This window comes from Rosa rugosa, chromosome 5 (genome assembly GCF_958449725.1).
Source record: "Rosa rugosa chromosome 5, drRosRugo1.1, whole genome shotgun sequence".
In the NCBI taxonomy this organism is placed as follows: Eukaryota; Viridiplantae; Streptophyta; class Magnoliopsida; order Rosales; family Rosaceae; genus Rosa; species Rosa rugosa.
In genome coordinates this window covers 16362457-16378516 of record NC_084824.1, presented here as the reverse complement: position 1 = coordinate 16378516, position 16060 = coordinate 16362457, and the positions used below count along the sequence as shown (strand labels likewise).

The 16060-nt window shown below is 36.9% G+C and overlaps 1 protein-coding gene across 1 annotated transcript in view; it reads left to right on the top strand.

Moving 5' to 3' along the window:
- Positions 1-16060, top strand: part of LOC133711268 (uncharacterized) — a 64762-nt gene that overhangs the window by 13094 nt on the left and 35608 nt on the right. The gene's annotated exons all lie outside the window — the stretch shown is intronic.

Genomic DNA, 16060 nt, shown 5'->3' with positions numbered 1-16060 from the left:
TTGGTTTGTTAGTTTTTGATTTTGCTAAGGGACTAGCAAAAGCTAAGTGTGGGGGAATTTGATAGGAGCATTTTAAAGTGGTATTTTAATAGTTAATTCCTCACATTTTGCTTAGTTAATTCCTTAACGAATCGATTTTTAACTCAATTTCTATTTTCTTAGGTACATTGGAGTAAATGATGGTGAAATGAGCATTAGGTCCACACTTACCTATAAATGGTGGAGAAAAATGGAAATGTGCTAAAATGTCAATTTTACACATTTTCCTACTCCGGCTAGGAGAAACCAAGCCAAGCAAGGAAGAAGGAGCGGCCGTCTGACCAAATGAACTCTAAATGAGCTGAAACTTTCCAGATCCATTCTAGACATCCTAAGGATAATTTATTATGAAGAGTGCCAGAGCTAGTTTTGAGTGGAAGGCCTTCAAACAGTCAGCCCAATTTCCTGCAGAAGCAAAACTGGAAAACTGGACCCGTAAGGAGTCCAGCAGAGATTCTGGCCCAAAGGCATGGAAATAAATTCTGAAATTTTACCAAAATGATCTACACTCATGGTAGATCATTTCATATGAAGAAGTCACGAGCCAAATCTGAAGTCCTGTTGGAGAAATAATTGAAGGAATAAAGGGGCAGAAACTGATCTAAAAACAGCTCAACACCACATGTTCAAGTTTCCTACCCACATGAAGAAAGCTAGATGCTTTTCTCTTTTTCCTTGGATATATTTTTCTGCTCCAATAGATCATCATCACTTCCATACTTCTGCACCTTCATGCCTTGCTTTCATTTCATCATTACTCCATCTTTTCCATATTTTACAAACCACTTTCATTATTTTTCTTCCATTTATCATTTCACTCTTCTTTTTCTTCCCTATATAAACACCTTCTCCTCTCACTCTAACCACATTCCTTCATCCATTCCATCTTCTTTGTCTCTCCATTTCCTTTCCATTTTCCTTTCCAACATCCTCTAGGGCAAGCCACGAAGTTCAAGCAAGGCCAAGGAAGAGAAGAACCAAGCCGTGAGCATCATCATCCATCCTCCACCTTTGAAGCTTGCTTTCGAGTCTCAAAGGATTCAACGTTATTCACCCATCTTCATCCTCCATCCACGGTGTAATTCGACCTCTACTTTGTAACCTTTGCTTTGTATTTCGTTGGTTTTGCCTTAGTTGACATATATGTTTGAACAATTGTTAATTTCTGGAATTTTATGATTAATTGAGAATTTTCAGATTCATATATTGTGATTCAAGAGTTGCTTATGTGGGTTTGTTTAATTAAATTTGCATTATGGATAACTTTTGTATTTTAATCTTATGTGGTTGCAAACACTTAGGGTTTCGATATAATTGGTGCTAGGTTTAAGAACATGAAATCGACTTTTCATTTTGTGTAAACTTGAATCAAAGTAGTAAAGGTTTTGTACAAAGATCGAATTTAATTAAAGAGAATTGCAATTAGGTGGACTTTTCCATACTAAGTTGTACACTTGAGTTGATAGCCTTTCTCTATGTGTAATGCGTTAAACATGACATGATTGACTAGCTTTCTAGGGTTTGATTGCATGTTTGATAGGATTAATCTAGGTGCTTTCGCTTAGGTTAATTAGCATTGAAAAGTAAAAAATGGGAATTCATTTGCTTTCGAATGTTTCACATGATCAACTCCTTTCTCATGACTTAGATGAACAATATTAGGGTTTGAATCAATTTTAATCATAAGTTTCGGTTTTGATCTTTGTTCTCTCATTCCATTCGTTTAATTATGTTTATGTGTTTTATTTGTTTTCTTAACTTAGTTTATTTTCGAATCCAAAATCCAAAATTCCCCCTTTTTCGTAAATATGTTTATACTTGTGAATATCTTTGTGATTATATTACTTTGTTTTAATTTTAATTGTTTAATTGTTTGACAATGACAGGTGTACCCTCAATCCCCGGAATAGAACGATCCCTACTTGCTTATACTACTAACGATGTTTTCAGGGTTAAATTATGCGCTTGCTTTGAGCGTATCAATTTTTGGCGCCGTTGCCGGGGAATTGAAAAATCACTTGTTTTTGTTTATAATTATTGTATATAAACTGTTTGAAACTTAGTTAATTAATTACTTAGGTTGTTTTTTTTATATTGTTGAACACGAGTTTTAATTGTAAGTTGTAAATTGAATGGAATTGGTGAAGTCGTGTTTATTAATATTGGCCTAAACCCCTTATTGGTACCTAGTTCAGGTCCCTTAAGGTTGAGGGCGGCCTTTATTAACATTCATTGAACTGTCTAACACACTTAGGACCTTTTACATCCTAGTAAGAATATCCTATGTGAGATGGTGTCTAGGAAGGGGACAACGTTCATGACGGGTTTTTGAATCCAGAAGTGCTTATAAATGGGCCTAGCTCATGCCAAAATGGATTTTTCCTCTTGTGTTCGCCCTCCCCTACCTGGCCATTTCAGTAAGGTTGCCCAACGGATGTAGAAGAGACTTTGTGTCTAGACGACTATACTTGGGCCGCACGTCCACTTGATTTACCGCTTGGAATTAGATTTGATATCAATAATGTTTATAACAAAAGAAATACTTGTGCATACTCTTTACGTGTAAATTATTTTGTTGTTTCACACTTTATACTTGTAAAAATACTTTTTTTACGTTTTATACTCACTTGTATACTTAACTTGTGTCTTATGTACAAAATACTTGTTAATTATACTTGTAGTTTGTAATTCATAGTTACTTGTTTTTTTTTTTTTTGTATTTCTTTGTTAATATTAAGTTACTAACTTTATTTAATGTAGGTACCGTCTGGCTGCAAGACGTAAAATACAAGCGCTGCTTGGGAGACAACCCAATTCAGAATATAATCAGATTTGCTTTCTCTTCCCCTTTTACTCCTCCATTTTCTTTTTGTTTTAGTAGTTATTTTCGTAAATTCCATCACTATATGCTTACTTATTTCATTGCATGCTTTTAATTGATTACATTGAGGATAATGCAATATTTAAGTGTGGGGGAAGGGATTTATATTTTTGTCTTTCATTTTGAATCCTATAAATATTTTTGTCTTTCATTTTGAGTCCTATAAATATTTTTGAGTCCTATATTTTAAAAATAATAATAATAATAATAAAAAATAAAATAAAAAATAAAAAAAATAAAAAAAAAATATAAAAAAAATAAATAAATAAATAAAATAAAATGCATTCATTCAGTCTTATTAAATTCAGCTATATACAAAAAAAAAAAAAATAATAATAATAATAATAATAATAATACTCTATACTAAGCCATGTCTGCATCTCTGTAGGAGTTGAGGCTGAGCTCAAGGGAAATGTGAGAGCCACCGCCATAACCGCTACCTCTCTCGGAAGTAGTCTTCATGATGCCCAAGATGTCCTCACCATGCATGGGGAACAATGGAAGGGTTTCAATCTCCTGGTGATCTCCTCCTCGTTGTTGCAGGGATGTTTGTCCTCCTGTTGTGCCAAAAGAGTTGTACTGGTATTAGTGTTGAAGTGTGAGGAAGAATATGAAACAAAATTTAAATCAAGAAATCCTTCATTACCAGTAGAATCGGTGGAACCAAAGTTGAGATTAATGGATCTACCATCATCAGTAGAACTAGTGGACCCAAAATTGATGTCAATGGATCCACCAGCTGGCCCAAAATTGATGTCGATGGATCCACCAGCACCAGTAGAACCAGTGGACCCAAAATTGAGATCAATGGATCCACCAGTACCAGGAGAACTAGTTCCCATGGGCACTTGAGCAGCCTGATTGCACCTCTTCATCTGCTTCTCTCGAGCCCTGACATTCTGGAACCAAAAATAAATGTTCTTGCCCTCAACATGTCCATACTGGTTCAGCTGGAGACAGATCTCGTGAATGTGCTCTGTAGTTGGGCACTTAACTCCCTTGTCGTAGTAAAGATCCTTGAGGATCCTTATTTGATCTGGAGTAGGAACCCACCTGGCACGGCTTCGCCAGAAATCTGTGTTGGCACTACTCCCGGCTGCTTGGTTGTTTCCTCCATCCTCGATTTGTTGCTGGGTTTGTAGCTCCATCAGTTGCAGAGTTCGTGGTTCCATGGTGATGGGTTGAGGGGATGTGAAGATCGAAGAGTAAAGTTGTCGAGTGTTTGAAGGAGTTGTTGTTAAAGGGATTAAGGATGATGATGGTGTGTTGGAGATCTGAAAGTTCAGAGGAAAGATAGGATTGAATCAACTAGATGGGAGAGAAGATCAGAAGAGAAGGATTGAATCGAAGAAGAAATATTTTGAGTTTTGAAAGAAGAGGAAAGCTGAAGAGTTGGGAGAGAGGGGCTGGAACTCAGGAGAGATTTTCGTTCCTTTGGAGTGAACAGTTGCGCCCTCAGAATGCACCTATTTATAGAGCGAGGTGAGCAGATCTCCACCGTTGGATGGACGATTCCTGTGATTCATTCTACGCGTTAGATTAAAGTCGCCCTGAAACCCGGAAAAGTTGTTGGCGCATGGAGAGCGTGTAAGGGGACCGAGGGAATCTCGAGGCGCTGTGGCAGACAGCTGTAGCCGAAAGCAGATTTGACTGCCGTAAATCACGGAAGGGATAAGCCGTGACACAAGTGGGCCGTACTTGGGCCTGTCTCGGATCAAGGCATCACTGTAGCTGTGGGTGGAGGCCTGATGGGCCGAGTTTCAGGATCAGTTTTGGACATGATGGGCCGAGTTTCTGAAACAGTTTTGGATGAGTTGGGCCGGATTTCTGTAACAGTTTTGGATACGTTGGGCTGGGTTTCTGCAACAGTCTTGGATGTTTTGTGCCGAATTGTTGAAACAGTTGAAACAGTTGGTTTAAATAAAAGGATTGGTATGGATAATAACGTGAGCAGCCGTGCTCGAGTGGTTGAGTGTAAAGTTCGTGTACAAGAGGTCTGAGGTTCGAACCTCGCCTCTCGTTTATTTTTATTATGTTCGTTTATGACATAATAAGTATAAAATTTGTACACATTATATTAAGCACAGCTTGTGCTCCAGTGGTTGGGGACAAAGGTTTCGTGCAGCAGGTTAAGGTTTCGAACCTTGCCTCCCCCGCTTTTTTTTTATTTATGTCACTCCATCAGAACCCTCCTCCGAAGGCTGAAACCAGCAAGAAGGCTGCCACTCGCCCGCATACCGCTCCTCCAAATGAGTAAATGGAGGTACAAGTCTAGGCTGAAAGACTTTAAACATTAAGCGCTGCATGGGAGGCAACCCATTTCAACCGTAGCTGTGGAGGAGCCATCAACGCAGATTTGCTCTCTTAAACTCTATCTCCTCTATTACTATTTTCTGATTGTATCTTTGTTATTTGCATTTTTAGTTTTTGTTTTTAGGTTTTCTTGAGTTAATCATTCCATTCACATGATAATTGTTCATTGCATGCTCTAACTTGTTTAACATTGAGGACAATGTATGATTTAAGTGTGGGGGGAAGGATTAATGCTTGTAGTTAGTTTTTGTCATAAAAAGAAAACAAAATAAAAAATCAGAAAAATCAGAAAATTAAAAAAATTAAATTAAAAAAAAAAAAAAAAAAAAAATCGTTAACTTTGTTTTAGGTTTTATATTCATGTTTTGGTTTTTGTTTATCTTTGTTCTTTAGTTTGTTTGTTTTGTTTGTTTGTTGTTAGAGTCAAAATGAATTTTGGGTAAATATCTTCTTCATCGTAGGCGCATCCAATGGGATGTGATGTCTAAAGGTCTAGTTTGGATATGAGAAGTGCTGACAAAGGGTCTCGTCCCCTGTAAATCAAGTGAGCTGAGCTCCGCCAAAATCGTTCCTCTCTTCACCTGGTCATGTTCCAAAGGAGTTACCGAAAGGAGAAGAGAAATATCCCTAAGTCCAAAACGTTTTTTTTCTTGTATGTTGCATCACTTTATGTGTTGTTCTTGTTTTTGTTTTGTTTTGAGTCTTAGGATGCCTTTCAAACTGTCTGGGATGATTCTATATCTCTGAAATCATGACTAAAAGAGGATCACAACATTGAGATGATTTTAACATGGTATTCTTTGGTTAATTGAGATATATGAAAAATGTATGCACTTGTAGTGGATATGGATTGCATGAACTTGGTACAGAATATGAGCATGTTAAGATGAGTTGTGATTCATAAAATCCATGTGAGATAATTGAACCATGTCCCTTTTTCTTGGAGTGAAATGAAAAATATATTCTTAATTTCTTGGCGATGTTTTGATGATCTCATTATTCTTTCATCTTGATTGACTGCTTGCCATAGATTAAGTTTAATTGACTAGAGAATGCTAGAATTCGCTCTTGTGCTTGTTGAGACGTGATATCAATACATGGCCCTGATTCTGGAAGGGATAGAGGTTCTCTAGGAATTACCACCATTGCTAAATAAACTTGTGTCCCCATTTGTGCCCGTCGTGGGACCCCCCTAGATAAACCCCTTTGAGCCTACATTAAGCCTTTTCTTTCATCACCCTAAAAATCCTTAACCCCTGAACCTTAGTATAGTGATAATCCTACCCTTTGTTCTAAAAACTTAGTGGAGCTATCTTTTGAGACATACTACATGGGTTTGGTGCTAAGGATGAAGATTGAGAAGAGGTGAAAGTTCAAGTGTGGGGATAGACTTGTCCATAAAGAAAAAGATATGTTGAAGCCGTGAAAAAATGAAAAGAAAAGAGAAAAATTGTGTACGGCTAAAAAGAAAAAGAAAGAAAAAATATATATATGTTTATGGACTTTCATCCCCCATACTTAGTGATTTTGGAGTTTGCTTTGAATTGAAGGCCCACTACAGAAAAATTTGACCTTTGTCCATTTCACTAGAGTTCAAAGGAAGTTTAGAAGGAAGGTTGGGCCCAACATGAAGACATTAGCCCTTTTATTTTACCTCTATGGGTGTGGCATTTTGAGTTGGTGGATTTCTAGAAGTCTCTCTACATCTGCATGAGCTCTGCTAGGTTTTTAGGATACTTTGACATTCCATACCTTTCATTTCTGAAAACTTTGAGCCTTAGCCCCATTACAACCCTTTGAGAAGACCTTCTTGATCCTTAAGATGGGACAGCCTTTGATGTGGAGATGAGTTACAAGAGTTGAACCTATGGCTTGGGTCCATTCGTGCAAGTAGTTGATATCCTTCATGAGATCTTTTGAAAAAAAAATTATATTCACAAAGTGCTTTTCGTTTCTTATATATGTGAGCTATTTGACTGCCTTAAAATATGTTCTCTCACATATAAATGAGTGATTATAAGCTTTTAAGCATTGCCTTGATCTGAGAGAAGAAAGAGTGGATATACCTTGTGAGGATATGAATCATACTTGTCTGAAGCATGCTAAGCTAAACCCCATCACCATTGTTACAACCAAGTCCTACTTGTGTATGTGTGGATCATATGTTTTAATTAACTCTCGAATGCTTAACATTGATTCTTGGTTGAGTGCTAATCTTGGTGTTGTGAAAGTAAGAGATTTCTGAGTCAATATGTTAAAGGGCAATAGAGGTCTTTGTGATGTCAACATCTTGGTCTTTGTCTTTGAATTTACTCTTTTATGTGTGACATTTTTTTTCTTTGTGTTTTGCTTTGTGTTTTACGTTTTTGGTTTCTTTGAGTCTTTGTGTTTTTGTTTCCATACTTAGTCTTTTTTTTTCGTTGGTTTCTTTGTTTTGTGTCATAGTCTTTTTGGTTTGTTAGTTTTTGATTTTGCTAAGGGACTAGCAAAAGCTAAGTGTGGGGGAATTTGATAGGAGCATTTTAAAGTGGTATTTTAATAGTTAATTCCTCACATTTTGCTTAGTTAATTCCTTAACGAATCGATTTTTAACTCAATTTCTATTTTCTTAGGTACATTGGAGTAAATGATGGTGAAATGAGCATTAGGTCCACACTTACCTATAAATGGTGGAGAAAAATGGAAATGTACTAAAATGTCAATTTTACACATTTTCCTACTCCAGCTAGGAGAAACCAAGCCAAGCAAGGAAGAAGGAGCGGCCGCCGGACCAAATGAACTTCAAATGAGCTGAAACTTTCCAGATCCATTCTACACATCCTAAGGATCATTTCTTATGAAGAGTGCCAGAGCTATAATTGAGTGGAAGGCCTTCAAACAGTCAGCCCAATTTCCTGCAGAAGCAAAACTGGAAAACTGGACCTGTAAGAGGTCCAGCAGCATTTCCAGCCCAAAGGCATGGAAATAAATTCTGAAATTTTACCAAAATGATCTACACTCATGGTAGATAATTTCATATGAAGAAGTCACGAGCCAAAACTGAATTCCTGTTGGAGAAATAATTGAAGGAATAAAAGGACAGAAACTGACCTAAAACAGCTCAACACCACATGTTCAAGTTTCCTACCCACATGAAGAAAGCTAGATGCTTTTCTCTTTTTCCTTGGATATATTTTTCTGCTCCAATAGATCATCATCACTTCCATACTTCTGCACCTTCATGCCTTGCTTTCATTTCATCATTACTCCATCTTTTCCATATTTTACAAACCACTTTCATTATTTTTCTTCCATTTATCATTTCACTCTTCTTTTTCTTCCCTATATAAACACCTTCTCCTCTCACTCTAAGTAGATTCCTTCATCCATTTCATCTTCTTTGTCTCTCCATTTCCATTCCATTTTTCTCTCCATTCTCTAGTTGCAAAATTCTGCGTTTTCAAGTAAGAAGAAGAAGAAGAAGAAGGAGCCGGGAATATCATATCCTCCATCGTCCACCTTGAAGGCTTGCTTCCAAGATTCAAGATTTCAACGTTTCAAGCACTCCATCTCCATCTCCAACTCACGGTGTAATTCATTCTTTTTCCTTATTTAATTTCGTAGGAATTTGTTTCTAGTTAACAATAACATTATGGGCAAAGTTTAAGCCCAATTTCTATGTTTGAATAAAAATTGTGATTTCTTTATGTTGATTTTTATGTTGCTTATGTGAGATTGCTTAATTGATTTTGGATTATGGAAAACTTTTATATGTACGTGTTCTTTGATGGCCAACTTAGGATATATGCATGTAATTGGTGCTAGATTTAAGTAGTAAAGGCTTTGGACAAAAGTCGAAATCAATTAAGGAGGATTGCAAATAGATGGACTTTTTCATACTAGGTTGTGCACTTTGGTTGACATCCTTTCTTTGTTCTTCATGCATTGAATGTGTTCTTGATTAGCTAGTTTTCTAGACTATGATTGCATGTTCAATAGGTTTAATTTAGGTGCTTTCACTTAGATTAAATATTCAAGGAAAGTAAAATATGGGAAATCATTTGCTTTGAATGTTTCACATGGTCAACTTATTTCTCATGACATAGATAATCAACTATAGGAATTGTAATTGGATTTCATTCATATGATTGTAGTTTTGATCTTTGTTTCTTGTGTTCCACCCTTGTATATGTGTTTTTACACTTTCTTTATTTCATTTAATTTTAATTCCAATTCTATAATCTCAAAACCCCCCTTTTTATATTAACTTGTATATATTTTTATTCTTTATTTTATTTTTGTACATAATACTTTTTACTTTATTATTTTAATTCTTTATTTGTTTTTTTTGACAATGACAGGTGTACCCTCAATCCCCGGAATAGAACGATCCCTATTTGCTTATACTACTAACGATGTTTTCAGGGTTAAATTATGCGCTTGCTTTGAGCGTATCAATACCACCTCGTCAATATGAACCAAGTTTAGATGTTAAGTCTAAGTATGCCATAACTAACTTTGTATCCACCCATCGGTTATCCAAATCCCATGCTTCATTTGTGAATCAAATATCCTCTGTATGTGTTCCTAGTAAAGTGCATGATGCTCTCAAGGATCCCAAATGGTCTCAAGCGATGAATGAAGAGGTGGAGGCATTGGAGAAGAATAATACTTGGGAGTTGGTGCCACCTCCACAAAAAAAAAAAAGAGTTGTTGGATGTAGATGGGTGTTCACTATCAAACACAATGCAGATGGTTCAGTGAACAGATATAAGGCAAGACTTGTTGCAAAGGGATATACTCAAACATATGGCGTGGATTATGAGGAGACCTTTGCTCCAGTAGCAAAGATTAATATTTTTCGAGTGTTGATGTCTCTAGCAGCTAATCTAGATTGGTCTTTGCAACAGTTTGATGTGAAGAATGCCTTTTTACATGGAGAGCTATCTGAAGAAGTCTATATGGATCTACCACCAGGATATAACGCAAGCACAAGAGGAAGATTTGTGTGTAAGTTGAATAAGTCCTTGTATGGACTCAAACAATCACCACGAGCTTGGTTTGGTAGATTCTCTCAAGCTATGCGTCGTTTTGGGTACAAACAGAGCAACTCTAACCATACATTGTTTCTTAAACACCGTGAAGGTAAATTAACTGCCTTGATTATTTATTTCGATGATATGATAATTACTGGTGATAATTCAGAGGAGGTTGAAAGATTAAAAGATCTGCTTGCATCAGAGTTTGAGATGAAAGATCTTGGTTCTCTTAAATATTTTTTGGGGATTGAGGTCACGAGGGGGAGTTCAGGAATTTTCTTGTGTCAGAGAAAATATGTGCTTGACTTGTTGACAGAGACAGGAATGCTAGGTTGTAGACCTGCTGATACTCCTATTGAGAAGAATCATAAACTGGCTGAGTACCCTAATCAAACTCTTACAGAGAAGGCTCGCTATCAGAGGTTAGTTGGCAGATTAATCTATCTCTCACATACTCGACCAGACATTGCATATGTAGTTAGTGTTGTGAGTCAATTCATGCATAATCCAAGTGAAACTCATATGGAAACTGTGATCCGTATTCTGAGGTATTTAAAGTCTGCACCTGGAAAAGGCTTGATGTTTTCAAAGCATAATCATCTGGATGTTAGTGGTTATATAGATGCAGACTGGGTAGGTTGTGTTACGGATAGAAAATCCACTTCTGGTTACTTCACTTTTGTAGGTGGTAATCTTGTTACTTGGAGAAGTAAGAAACAAAAGGTTGTGGCCAGGTCAAGTGCTGAAGCAGAGTATAGAGATATGGCTCATGGAGTTTGTGAGTTACGTTGGTTGAGAAATTTACTTCGTGATTTGGGATTTAAACCCAAACGAGCCATGGATTTGTATTGTGATAATAAGGCAGCAGTGGATATTGCTCACAACCGAGTACAACATGACAGAACTAAGCATGTTGAGGTCGACAGACATTTCATTAAAGAGAAGCTTGATGCTAAGCTTATCTCTTTTCCGTTTGTCCACTCAGAAGAACAGTTGGTTGATGTTCTCACTAAGGCACTATCGAGTAAGGCATTTCATGACTCACTTGACAAGTTGGGCATTCGTGATCTGTATGCGCCAACTTGAGGGGAAGTGTTGACGTGAGTCATACTTACCTTATTTATGTAGATATTCTGTAATATTCTGTGATCTGTAATATTCTGTAATATCTGTAGTATTATTTGATTTACTACTTGCCTTAGGAATAATATTTGTCTTATTAGGCACAATTGTAATTTGTATATAATTCCTTCTTGGAAGGTGAATGATACAAAGAATTATTCAGCCAAAATTGTCTCTAGTTTTTCGTTATATTTTGACTGTTTTAGCTTGTCTTCCTATCACCCAAGTTTTCATATTCATGGTAGGTTTTCTTAAAAGCACATAGTATAGCTTTTGTGATAATGTTTGAACTTCGAAAGGAGCTTAACCGAAGGCAAGACTCAAGAGTGCTAATTGTTGAGGAAGTGAGAAGCACATGTAGAGGATAAGACGAAGTACTTTACAATATCATAAAACTAAGACAATGACAATGAAATTGAAACAAAAGAAGTGAGTAATTTGCGAACTACTTCATTTTGCCATCACAAGCAAAAATCCATAATTTGTTGATGACTTCTAGTCGTCTCATTGTCAATATCCACCTAGTTGTTTTGTATGGTGCAGGGTGGGGTTGCACAAATGTGTTTATATCATCTTCCATTTGTGATAACTTAACAATAAATTGTATGCTTCTTGTTCAACAAACTTAAATCATGGAGGCACTTGATTATCTAAGCGTCACACTCAGAGCAACTAAATTGTGATGTGGACAAATTTATGGAAAGTGTACATGTTTCATCTTCAATGTCCGCATCCCAATTTTGGGTCCAACCTGTTTTGCTTTCTCCTCCTATGATCCTTAATCCTTATGATATAGGTGAACCTAAAAGAAGCTTGATCAAATTCTCAATCCCTATATATTTCAGTTGGTAAATGTTTTCATGAGTCTACACTCTACGCATTTGTTGGGGCAGATGAATAGTCAAGCACTTAATTGTTTACCAGTATACTCATAGGTTAAAAACCTAAAATCTCATAGTCCATTGCTCTTTTCCAGCTATATATATATATATATATATATATATATATAGGATTTTTCTCAGGTGCGGACGTCCGTATTGAAATTTCGGTACGGATTTCCCGTTTTCACCCACTTTCCGATCACATATTTTGATCTTAATCGTTCAGTTTTTAGGTCCTAATGTATAGATCATCTATGCAAAATTTCAGCCAATTTGGTGATCTTTAAGGCATCCAAAACTGCAATTTACACGAACGAACCGAATCTGTCGAACCGGAACCGTTCGTGTACATTGTTGTTATTTGCAGTTTTGGATGCCTTAACAATCACCAAATTGGCTGAAATTTTGCAGAGGTCATCTATACATTAGGACCTAAAAACTGAACGGTTAAGATGTGAAAATGTGATCAGAAAGTGGGGAAAAAGGGGAAATCCGTACCGTCCGCACTGTAGCCGGACTGTATATATATGATTTTTCTCAAGTGCGGACGTCCGTACCGAAATTTCGATACGGATTTCCGGTTTTCACCCACTTTCCAATCACATATTTTGATCTTAACCTTTCAGTTTTTAGGTCCTAATGTATAGATTATCTCTGCAAAATTTCAGCCAATTTAGTGATCGTTAAAGCATCCAAAACTGCAATTTACACAAACGAACCGAATCTGTCGAACCGGAACCGTTTGTGTATATTGTTGTAATTTGCAGTTTTGGATGCCTTAACGATCACCAAATTGGCTGAAATTTTGCAGATGTGATCTATACATTAGGGCCTTAAAACTGAACAGTTAAGATGTGAAAATGTGATCGGAAAGTGGGGGAAAACGGGAAATCCGTATCGTCAGCACCGTAGCCGGACTGTATAAATATATATATATATATATATATATATATATATATATCTACGGATTCGTTCGAGAGCGGACGTCCGCAACCCAGAAAAAGTGCGGACGTCGCTGCTCCGGCCTCGATCAAGCGGCGACGGCGTGGCGCGGCTTGCCGGAGGGATGCTGGGGGTCGTGCGGAGGGGTCTGCGGTCCGATGGAGTCGCCGGCGACGGTTCTGCTATGCTGCACAGAACCTGCAACTGCAGGTGAGGTGGCTGCCCAGAAACCGGCAAGCCCGACCTCCTCCAACCTCGAACTCCGCCCAGAAGAGGTCTGAGACGCCTCCAGCCTCCCTCCGGCCAGCCCGCGCCGCCGCCGCCGCCTGGAAGCCGCCTGCTGCATCGACGTCCGCACTTTAGCGACAGTGCGGACGTCCGCCCTTGATCGGGCCTCTATATATATATCTATATATATCTATATATATATATATATATATATGTGCATTTTGCAGTAATAGACCAACATCATTAGAGTGCTAATTGGAGGAAACACAAACCTTCATTGAGCAGGATGAAAGCATTGGAGTTAGCCCAGGAGACGAAGCCAATGCACGTAGTTCGAAAGATGGAGTATAAAACAAACCTAGGGTCTGATATTCAAACCTTTTCACCTATTCCGCAAATTAGGCATTGAATTTTTGAGCACCAAATAAACTCAAATTCTCAATCGACATATAAATTAACATTATGTAATTTGACTACTATAAAATAGTTAATTATCTACTGTAATTGGAATTTTTTTCTTAATAAAACAAAAACTACATCCTAATCACTAAGACACACCAATCTCAAAACAAAAGCTCCATAGCCAATGCTGTGCTAATGACAAAATGGCTAAAGGTCAAATTTCAAATCCCTGGATTCCTCAAATTAAGAAAGATTCTACTAGAGTGGAAACTATTGGGCATGGGAATTCGAAACTAGGTCAGTTTTTCAAAGATGCCTTGTGTTTTTGGGCTCCATCATCATCATATGATAATCATGACCCTACAACCTCACATTACTCCAGGTAGAAGAAGCCATTATACAATACTGTCAAGCCTGTGACCCCATAAACCCTAACAGTCTAACTTTTCCATATCGAGTGTTAAACTAATTAAAGATCCAAGTCTTTTAACTCTTCTTAACACACATTGTCTCAAAAGGTTAAAACCCAAATGGATAAATCAACCTAAATTACTTGCAACCATTGTAGTTCTCTTCGAGCATCACGTAAAACAAACCGTTCTCAATTGCTGATACTTGCTTTTATTTTCTTGTCAGAGGCATAGAGGTGAATTTAACCTAAATTGCTGGTATACACTATAGTTCGCATCAAGTTCTGCATTTAATAGTTTTATAACTTACGTAAACAATTCTCGATTGTTCATGTTCGTATGCATGTATAGAATTGCTCTGAACATTTACGGATCTATATCCGAGCATATATGTTCCTAACTCCAAAACTCTTACCTACTTGCTAGAAGAATGGAGGATTCTGTTTTACCAAGTATTGAATTTTCCCACGTAAAACTAGTACTAGCTAGAGAGGCTCCTTCCCCTTTAATCTTTTCACGTGAAGTTTCTCATTGTTTTTGTGGGGGTGATTCATGTTGAAATTAGTTTTGTGCACCTACCTAAAGAGAGAAGAATTCATTCGCTATGGTCCTCTTTAACACTAGTTCATCATGAATCTCTCAATTTTTTTTCTGTCAGCAGCATTATTTTAGCTGCAACATTCAATTCTGGGACCCTTTTAATCTGTGACTTTATTTGTTGGATCAGTTTAAGACAGCAATTAGTCAATTTGATACTGACATTTGCAACATTATTCGATTTGCTATGAACTAGCTAGTGTCTTACTGTCATGATAGCCCCCTCATATATTATCATCCACTCACCATTTTCACCTAACTAATTTTCTTTTTCTGTTGAAGTACTTAATCAGATTCTGTTACTTCTAAGCTATATGCATAGGTGAATCAGTTGTGCACCTAATATCAACTAACATGAGAACCTTGATTGATTAGGTGATATTTTTATCCAATTTGCACATTCAAATTTCATGCATCATCACCGAATATGAAAAATGAATTCCATATTTAATTAGGAGAATCGCTTTCTAAGAGTGTAATGCACATACAAATCAAGAGTGTTGGTCATAATTATTGCCGTATCTCACTTTTTTTTTTTCTACAATCATCTTTCACTAAATACGATAGGAGAGCTGTGAGAATGGACATTATGCTTAGCTGTATAAGAGTTGCAGATCTAGTTATCTCTTCGTTGTGTCACCGCTGAGAAGCAAATAGAACCGTCTGGAGCGAGTTCTTTGCTAGTTGGTGTGGTTTTGAATACAATTGGTTAGTAGGGTCGTCACTTGATCTCTTTTCAGGATGTACTCTAGGTTCTTATTGTAATATGGGGTTTAGGCTCAATGTCCCCCCCCCCCTTGTATTCAACAGTTTCATTTATGGAGGCTTGAGGGCAGCCGCACCAGCCCTTATTTCAAAAAAAAAAAAAAAAAAAAAAACGAGAATCGTCAATTTTTAGATATACGTGCGATCTACAGTTTAGATTTTTGTATAAGATAATTTATGACTCAAAGTAACAACTATTAGTCAAATATATTTCTATTTTATCAACATAGATTTTATGGTTAAATTTGCAATTAAATGCGATCAAAACAGGCATCATTGAGTGACTTCATCAAACTTTACTCGATAAAGTAGTCCAATACAACAAAATCTCAAACGAAGAAAAGAGTACCATATAGCTAGACAAAAGTGAAAAATGTAATTAAAATGAAGGCATCATCATCGATTTTCTAGTTTTATGTTCTCAACCACTAAACCTACAAATTAACATGACCATGAATTGCT